General features: G+C 34.3%; 1 long non-coding RNA gene, 6 other non-coding genes and 1 pseudogene across 7 annotated transcripts; all 8 read right to left on the reverse strand.

The window, feature by feature from the left end:
* Positions 1–2,712: 2,712 nt before the first annotated feature.
* Positions 2,713–2,786, reverse strand: LOC137207946 (small nucleolar RNA SNORD113/SNORD114 family). The gene has a single exon (XR_010935385.1). It is a non-coding gene; the product is annotated as a small nucleolar RNA SNORD113/SNORD114 family (small nucleolar RNA).
* Positions 2,787–2,905: 119 nt separating this feature from the next.
* On the reverse strand, positions 2,906–7,065 carry LOC137222468 (uncharacterized). Its single transcript, XR_010942468.1, has 4 exons — positions 6,981–7,065; positions 6,383–6,458; positions 4,717–4,759; positions 2,906–4,151 (listed from the first exon to the last, which is right to left on the reverse strand). It is a non-coding gene; the product is annotated as an uncharacterized lncRNA (long non-coding RNA).
* LOC137208029 (small nucleolar RNA SNORA79) lies at positions 3,869–4,014 on the reverse strand. The gene has a single exon (XR_010935443.1). It is a non-coding gene; the product is annotated as a small nucleolar RNA SNORA79 (small nucleolar RNA).
* On the reverse strand, positions 5,980–6,054 carry LOC137207813 (small nucleolar RNA SNORD113/SNORD114 family). The gene has a single exon (XR_010935265.1). It is a non-coding gene; the product is annotated as a small nucleolar RNA SNORD113/SNORD114 family (small nucleolar RNA).
* LOC137207703 (small nucleolar RNA SNORD113/SNORD114 family) lies at positions 6,581–6,652 on the reverse strand. Its single transcript, XR_010935213.1, has one exon. It is a non-coding gene; the product is annotated as a small nucleolar RNA SNORD113/SNORD114 family (small nucleolar RNA).
* Positions 7,066–7,566: 501 nt separating the features above from the next.
* LOC137207933 (small nucleolar RNA SNORD113/SNORD114 family) lies at positions 7,567–7,639 on the reverse strand. The gene has a single exon (XR_010935376.1). It is a non-coding gene; the product is annotated as a small nucleolar RNA SNORD113/SNORD114 family (small nucleolar RNA).
* Positions 7,640–8,554: 915 nt separating this feature from the next.
* LOC137207836 (small nucleolar RNA SNORD113/SNORD114 family) lies at positions 8,555–8,626 on the reverse strand. Its single transcript, XR_010935315.1, has one exon. It is a non-coding gene; the product is annotated as a small nucleolar RNA SNORD113/SNORD114 family (small nucleolar RNA).
* A 767-nt stretch (positions 8,627–9,393) lies between these two features.
* Positions 9,394–9,462, reverse strand: LOC137207777 (small nucleolar RNA SNORD113/SNORD114 family; annotated as a pseudogene).
* Between the last annotated feature and the right edge of the window lie 263 nt (positions 9,463–9,725).

Here is a 9,725-nt window from a genome sequence, read left to right on the forward strand (position 1 = left end):
TCTGGAATCCACTTATTAATTCACCCATCTGGTTGCATACTCATCTTTCTCTTATTGGGTCATTGAACAACTAGTCTTTCATTCATTCCCTCCTTCACTTACTCATTCATCACTCGCCATCCACCTCTTGACATCTGTACCTACACATCGACTCATCCACTCATGAATTCATCATACACTTAAGTACTCATTGACTTAGTTACTCTACACATTATCAATGTGTTCACTCATTTGTGTACTCCACATTTTCACTCCTTTTTTCCCATTCCTTTTTTTACTCAAAGACTCATTCAGGGGCTTCCCTGGTGGCACAATCATTTTGAATCCACCTGCCAATGCAGGGGACACGGGTTCAAGCTCTAGTCCAGGAAGATCCCACATGCCGCGGGGCAACTAAGCCTATGTGCCACAACTACTGAGCCTGCGCTCTAGAGCCTGCGAGCCACAGCTACTGAAGCCCGTGCAACTAGAGCCTGTGCTCTGCAACAAGAGAAGCCACCACAGTGAGAAGCCCTCACACTGCAACAAAGAGTAGCCCCCACTCGCCACAACTAGAGAAAGCCGGCAGGCAGCAACAAAGACCCAACACAGCCAAAAATAAAATAAATAAAATTAAATAAATAAATTTATTTTAAAAAAGACTCATTCGTTCACTTACTCACTGCTTCATTCATTCATTATTTCATTCACCTTTTATTCAATGACTCATCCAACAAATGTATTACATGTGCTCTTTGTGCAGTGCGCAGGAGGAGTGTGAGTCCTAACGCCCTGGACATTACAGCCCAGGGAGGTGGTCATTGGCACAGGCATCTTCTCTTTTATAAAGCATCTGATACTTGAGACTGAGCTGAAGTCCTGCCATCTGTGCTTCTGGAAAGCCCATCTACTTGCCCTATTTATATTGAATTATTATATTTATCAGTAGGTCTCCACCTAATCCCAAAGAGCTATTTGATTGCTGGAACTAGATCAGATTTAGATATGAATGCCATGACCAATACAGAGCCTCACACAGATCTGGATCAATACTTGTTGAGCTGAAATTAATACCTTAGTATCAGTTATTCTTGCACTCTCTCAGATACCAAGGGCCAGAAAATTTTAAAATATGGGGTAGAGGGACCTCCTGCCATCACCTCCAATCAGGTCATTAGTATTTGTTCCTGAGATAGGGTAAAAAAAAAAAATCCAGATAAGCAGCATGCAAAAACATCCAAATTAGTTCAGTACAACATGAACTGCACACTACGTACTATTAAAACAAACATTTTAAAAGGTGTTTTATTTTTATAAATGTCAGTGGTGCAGAACTGTAATAATCATAACCCTTGTTTCAAAACACATTTCCATCACTGGCCCTCTTCTAATTTACTTTTTCATAGATTGATTTACTAAACAATAATAATAACGATAATAGTAACACCCAAGAACCCACTAAAATACAACAACAAATATTTTAATATCTATGTCCCCCTTATAAACAGAGGTAACAGATTAAGTCTTTTTGGTTAAATGGATCTCAGAGAAGCAAAATTGGGCCCCTCATAATTCTTGTTTCATAAAATGTTATCATTGAAGTACTCTTGGTCATTTTAATTTTCTTTATATATGGATTTTCTCTTATTTATTAATTTAGTCAGGTATTCATTTTCAAAAGTAAAGTCAACAGCAAAGAATCCACTTCCAAACAAGAGGGTAAGCTTTGACTATTACGTCTCCCTATAAACTCCTTAAACAGAGTGGTACAATAGCTGACTTGGGTTAAACAAATCCTTGTTTCATGAATAATCACATCATTGGTCATGAGTGGCCAATGTGATTTTACTAGCATATTTATCTTTAATTTGTTCAATTATTTATTACCCAAGGAAAACACAACCAACCCAAGAACAAGATCTTTGACTAAGCCTAGAATTCATCTATGCTCTTCTTACTCTAAGAGGTAGCAGTCTAAATCTATTTTTTAACAGAAACCTTTTTTTTTTTTTTTTTGGTTTTGCAAAATGAATTAACCACGATCCTTGTCAGACAAAGTCTTGTCATTGGTCCCTGCATAATCTTCTTTGATTTGTTCTATAGTTACATGAAGCCATCTATTCTTTTTAAAGAATATAGTCATCATCCATAAACAAAATGACCAAACCAAGAATAAAAACTTAATCTCTTACTTACCCTGATCTATACTCTTCTTGGCCACATAGGTAACAGTCAAGATCTTCATCATTAAATAATGACTAAAACAACCAAGGTGTGGCCATTCTGGGGCACAAAGCAGATGGAAAAAAGAATAACATGCACTGATCATTGGTTCCTATTTTGTACTCTTTCATTTAGTTAACCATTTTTTAATCCTAATTTTGTTTCCTTCATGAATCAAACATCTAGTAACCCACTTCAGACTAAAAGCTGAACATTGATTATTAAATACCTCTTTCTAGCTGCTTCCTACACAAAGTGGTAACAACTTTATGTATATGTTTTCTTATTGAGCCAACATATTTCAGAACTGAAGTAATTATATTCCTTATTTTATAACACATCCTAAAAATTGGTCCGTGTTTTGACCTCTCTTTCTTTTCTTTTGAGTGTATTTGTTTATTGATCCATTCATTTATTCACTAATAGTATAAAACCAATGTCTATTAACTAGATTCTCAAACTTTCCTGAGATCATTCCCAAAAAAGTCATACACTAGTTCTCTTTTTGCCATGGACCTCAGTGGTTCAAAAAATGATTGATCATAATTTTTATTCAGATGCATTCCATTCACATCATTGGTCCAGGTGTGGCCCTTCTGCATTTAATTTGAACAATTTTTAGATGTTACAATGAACAACCATGAAACTGTTGTCCTACTCAACAACTAGAGTACTGACTTCCTAAATGAGTAACAGCCTAGATCTTTATCAAGAGGGGGATGTTTAAATAATCAATGGGACAAACATAAAATAGGACATTTCAGTTTTGAAATGAATGGGAAAAGTTAAGTTTTTTTCTTGTACTTCATTTGTGCTAAATTGCATTAATCATAAACTTTGGCTCATAACACCTTCTCATTGTAGGTCTATGCATGGCATTTAATTTTAATTACATTTATTCTTTTTTAATGATACAACGGAAACCCATGAGCTAACCACCCAAACCAAGAACTTTATTACTTACATGGCAAGATATGGTCCTCCCCCAGAGGGATTAGGCAAATATCTTCATGATTGGAGAATAATTTAATTAGTTATAGTTCATCCATCCTGTGGAATGTAAGATGCTGACAAATGAAAAGGCCTGGATTGGGGTTTTAATTTAGTGAACCTGAGGTAACCATGACAACAATTAATTGTAAACAATGATTTATGCTACATTCTTATCTCTGCTTCATGAATGGACCTCCATTTTATTAATTAATGTATTCAGTTACTCATTTTAATAACACAATAAGCACCTGTAAATGAACACCCAATATAAGAAGAACTATGAGTGTTGCAGACAAGAGACTCTAGGTCCCTTACCCACAGAGCTAAGAAGTCAGAACTTCATTTTTTTTTTTAAATTGGGGTATAGCTCTTTTACAATGTTGTGTTAGTTTCTACCAAACAGCGAAGTGAGGTAGAATTCCCTGTGCTACACAGCAGCTTCTCATGAGTTATCTATTTTATACATATTAGTGTATAGATGGCAATCCCAATCTCCCAATTCATCCCATAACCCCCTTACCCTCCTTGGTGTTCATACGTTTGTAGAACTTCATTTTTTAAAAGGTGTCTGTTGTGCTGAATCAGATTCTTCACGAATCTTGGTTTACGACACAATCTTATCATTGGTCCTTATGTGGTCTTCTTCGATTATAGTCCATACTTTCTTTTTTTCAATTGTTCGATCTGCAAAAATCAGGAGTCACTATCGGACAGGCAATCCATCCGCATGGTGCTCTGAGTGAAAACAGATCAGCTTGCTATATGATGGACTAAAATCCCACTACCCAAGAGGTAAAGTAGTGAGAGGAACAGCCATCAAATGTATTCCATACTTTTAAATCATACACTGAATATTTTAAATAAGTTATCCCAACGAAGACAAGAACTTGACCATTACTCACATTGAACCATGAAGGTCTTGATAATTACAAAATGATTACCCACTCATGTCCATTCTGTGAAGCACAAAGCAAAGAGCACAAAAAAGGGCGGGGGAGGAAATGAATACGGACTCTTTTATAACTTTAAAAATGTTAAATAAAATAGGACAGAATATCTTTTGTCCAAAAAGGCAAATATGCAAAATTCTCTCCACTGATTCGTGTTTTCCACTTGATTGACTTGCTACTTAGGTATTAATTCATTTCATTATTTATTTCTGTTTCTCTTAATTAAATAAACTAGAACTCACCACTGATCTAGACCAAGAACATTGACTATGACTATTCTCTGTCTAAATGACCTTCATCCCAAACAGGTAACACCTCTGATTTGTTTGTTTATTAATGAACCTCAGTGTCCTAGGATGATATTTAAAAATATATAGTTCAACAGTTGTACTGACTGGTTACATACTAATCCTTGATGTGTAATTCATTCTCATCTCTGGTCTTTTAAATTTTTGTGTACGTATATAGACATTTATCCATTTTTTGTAATACAGCGAACACCCATGAGCAAACTACCCACCCAAGGATGAGAACTTTGTGTACCACGTATACAGGCCTATAGGCTTCTTACCCAGAGACTCCCCAGCCATGACGTTTAACCATGAGAAGACATTCTGGGGAGTAGAAAGCAAATGTTAAAAAGATTGAAACAGCCTAGATCTTGACTTTGCTCTAATACGCTAATGGATGCAGGGTGAGCAGGTTGAGATTAACCTTAAAACTTTGGGCCATGTTACTTGCTACAATTGGCAAAAAAGTAACCCCTCTTTTAATTTAATTAATTCAATGATAAAGTTTACATAAAAAAGGGATACCTTTGAATCCAGTACCTGAATCAAGGACAGGAGCATCTGTGAGCATCCGTCTCTATGCTCCACACATACATACAACCACCTGAATCTCTGAGCCTTACTTGTGCAGAATTAGATTCATCTCAGCCCTTGCTCCAAGGTAATTTCATACCAATGAACAATACTAAATCCTACTTTATTTATTTATTTATTCATAAATTAATTCGGAAACTATTCATTCTTTTTAAAGAAATGGAACGTTTAAAACCTCCAAAACCCTGAACAGAAATGCTACTGTATGTATCAATGTTCTTCTTACCCAAACTAGCAAGGGCCAGAATTTCTGCCCTAAGAGGGACATCAACTGAATGGAACTGGTTAAATCATAATTATTTCAAGACACGCTCATTACTGGCCCACACTTTGTCCCTTTGAGCTAGTGATTGTTATTAACTTATCCATTTATTCACTGTAATGATAAAATTGCACACGCGCAATGCAATAGCATGAATAATAGTAATACTTGCGCAGTTTGCTGCTCATTAGCAAGCTGATAACAGACTGGGTAACTCTGCAATGGAATTCAGTGAGCACAATAGCTCATGCTGCCTAACAAACTTTTATCACTGGCCTTCTTTAATTTAAACGGCACTTAATCTTTTATTTAATTTTATAAACATGTTTCCGAATTAGTAATAAAACAAACAACCAGTAGACCAAAGACATCCCAGAATGAGAACATTGACAATTCATGCATCTGTCTGTATGTGCTGCATTCTGAGAGATAAGGAACATGAATCCCAACTCCTCAAAAATAGATTAGTACTGATACTTGTTTCATCACATCTGCGATAGTTAGTCCAGGACTGGCCATGTTTTTATTCATTTATTCCTATTTTTTAAACCTCCATGCATTAATTCACTTATACTAATATAATCATTATCCTTGACCCACAAAAGCGCAAAAACAGGATAACTGAATATTCGAAACAACTGTCTATAAGATCATTTCCAATACAGACATAGACTAGATTCTTCTTGTGGTGGACCTCAGATGTCCTGACACATATTATTCAACATCCTTGACTCAGACATCACCAGTTGTTAGCAAAGGTCCAAGCACGGAATCTTTTTTCTTCATTTATACTTTGCCTCTTGATTTTATTTATTAAGTTACGACTTACAAATAAAGAAATATACATGAATCAGAAAAAACCCAAAATAAGAACCTTGATATCCCTAATGTAGATCTATAAAATCATTTCCTAGACACCAGATCTGTTTCTTGAATTGACCTCAGTGTTTCATACATGGATGCCTCAACATGTTTCCATGTCCATTATTGGACTATGGTTGCCCTGCTCTGATTATATTTCCTATTTCTTAATAATGCATTGACCACCATAAACCACCCAAACCAAGACAAGAAATTTGACTATTACTCACACTGGTCTCCATGTTCCTAAGACAACTGAGTTTGAGGCCACAGTAGAATGCTAGAATCAGTGCAGGAGTGACCATTCTGAGGAGTAGAAAAAAGAACAAAAAGTAAAGTTTGAGACCTTCTATGCATTGATTGTTTGCGTTCCACCTTTCATGGACTCAGTCATTTAATATTTATTAGTTTATGGTAATTCTTTCCGGTTGGACCTCAGAGTTCCAGACACGTATTCATCATGTACGACTCATACGCCACCAGTAGTCATCATCAATCCAGTATTGCCCCTCTTTTTCTTCGCTCATTTCTATGTGTTTATTGATCAAATCACTAATTCACTAATAATAATTTTAAATCACTATGATTCACAAAAACCCAAGAAGAGTTTTTACATACATAATCTGTACACAGAATAATTCTCACATCAATATATATTTCACTATATCCTCAGTTTTACAAACATTCAATAAACAATACAGTGCATCACATCAATCTCATATTTATTGCTAGTCTAGAGTTGACCATCTTTGATTATTTTTCACACTTTTTAATAATATTTTGAATACTCTTAAACAAACCAAGACAAGAACTTTGACTATTACTCACATGGTCTTCATGCTCCAAACACAGATGTAACCAGAAATCTCCTGACAATGGAAGATGCTTAAATCAGCTCAAGTGCATTCATTCTGGAGAGTACAAAGCAGGACAAAGAAATCAAAAAAACTCAGACCTCATCTCCATTGATCCTTGATTTCTGCATTTCAGTTACTCATTGAGGTATTTATTAATTTTGCATAAATATACATTTTTCCTTAACAAAAAAGGACTAACCTTAAACTTGGAACTGATCCAGATCAAAAAACTGATTCTTACAAAACAGTGTCCAGATGATCCTAAACCAAAGAGGTAACATTCTTGAATCATTTATTTCTTAAGGAACAACGTTTCAATATTAACATGAAAACTTTTATGAGCAATATTTTTTGTGTCACCACATATGTTCATGTTGAAAAATGCTTCACCCTCCTCTTCTTTATCTATTTATTTATATGTGCTTAATGGTTCTATCATTGATTCATTAGTAATAGCAAATCTAAATCTATGAATCTAAATAAGAACACGGTATTTGTATATTGCTGACATCTGTCTATAGGATCATCTCAAACAGAGGGAATAGACTGGATCTCAGGTTGACCCCAAGTTCCACACACATACTACTCATCATCCGTGACTCACATGCCCCAGACATCATTAATGGTCCACATTAGACCCTCGTTTTCTTCATTTGTTTTACATTGGTATCAATTAAATAATTCGTTCATGGATTTTAACAAAAATCAAATTATTTAAGGAAACACACGAACAAGATCCTTAAATATTCCTGAAGTCTGTCTACAGAATCTTTTCCCATATACACTATATTTTTTCATTAAGTGACTTCAACATTGATTAGTCGATGATTCCTATGACATCCTATGACGATGATTCCTATGACATCTCTTATTATCTATTATGGATAATTTTTCATTATATTTAGTACTTTTTAATAATGCCAGGAATACTCAAACAAATTACTGAAACCAAAATAAGATCTCTGACTACTACTACTCATCTGTTCTCTTTCCTGACACAGAGGCAATATAATCTTGATCACAACAGAACCTAAGATCAGCTCAGTGCATCCATTCTGAAGAGTACCAAACAGACATAATGATAAAAAAAAGTTGAGATATTCTCTTCTCTCCATTTATCCACAATTTCCATCCTCCATGTACATAGTCATTTAAGTGTTTATTAATTCACGGTAATTTTTATTTTTCTTTCAATACAATAAATATCAAACATGCAACTGACTCAGGGCAATAACTGGCTACTACTTACCCCTGTCAATATCATGCTTATTTAGTTCAAGACATAATATATTTGGTCCATTTTATTATCTATTCCAGTATATATTAATATTCATTTTGCTGACTAAATATTTTATTAATTAACAATGCTTCACCCCTCTTCATCTTTATTCATTCACACATTTGTTAATTTATTCTGCCATGGATTCTTTTATAATTATATTTTTAAAATTCATGAGCACAAAGTCCAAGAAAAAGATCACTGTATAATCCTGAAATCTATCTATAGTCGCTTAAAATATGATGAATAGACAGAGTCCCTTTGTGTTGATCCTCAGACTTCTGGACACGTAGAATTCATCATATATGACTCATACACTAGTCATCATCATTAGACCATGATTGGCCAACTTGCTCTTTATGTCACCAATATTTGTTTACTAATTCACTAATAAGGAAATACATGTAAATCACCAAAAAAAGACAAGAATAACATTCTTGAATATCTCATAACATCCACCTATAGACTCATTCATTTCAATCATCTCTTTCAATTAACTGAACTCAATGTTCCATTTATGGATTAATCAATGTAATGCTTCATATTAATCTGATATTAAGCATCAGTATGGTTGGCTTTCTTTGATTATATTCAATACTTTTTAATAATACAGTGAATAGTTGTTTTTAAAAAAAACACTCAAACCAAGTCAAGAACTTTGACTATTATGCTGTTCTCCACACTCCTAATACAAAGATGCAACCATACAGCTTGTGACTTTGGAAGAACCTTTAAATAAGCTCGAGTGGGTCCATTCTGAGGAGCAAAATGAGGAGCAGATGATAAAAAAAATAAGACATTCTATCCATTGATCTATAGATTACACCGTTCATTTATATAGTTGTTGAGGTATTTATTAAAATAGGTTAATATATTTCTTCTTAATAAATCAAATTGTCAAACTGGAAACTGACTCAACAATAACTGACTCTTACTTACAAGGTTCTGTTATCATCCTTTTGTCAAAGACAAAACACACTTGGCAAAATACACACGGTACATTTACTGTCCATTCCAAATTATAATATTATTTTTCCTCATACATTCCTGCCATTAGTTTAAAGCGTCAATTCAAACAGAGATAATGAACTAGATTTTTTTCAGGTTGGACCACGTTCCAGACACACATTCATCATATATGACTCATACGCCATCAGTGGTCATCACTAATCCAATATTGCCCCTCCTTTTTTTCATTAATTTCTATAGGTTTGTTGATTAAATCATTACCTCATTAATAATCATTTTTAAATATTATGATTCACAAAAACTCAAGAATACTTTCTGTGTCCCGAATCTATATATGGAATTATTCTCACAACAGTATATCTCTCACTAATTATCCTCAGTTTTTCATATATACATTGATATGATAACTTTATCCCATATTTATCACTGAGATAGAGTTGCATTCTCTAAATTTATTTTGCACTTTTT

The sequence above is a fragment of the Pseudorca crassidens genome, chromosome 1, assembly GCF_039906515.1.
Source record: "Pseudorca crassidens isolate mPseCra1 chromosome 1, mPseCra1.hap1, whole genome shotgun sequence".
Classification (NCBI taxonomy): Eukaryota; Metazoa; Chordata; class Mammalia; order Artiodactyla; family Delphinidae; genus Pseudorca; species Pseudorca crassidens.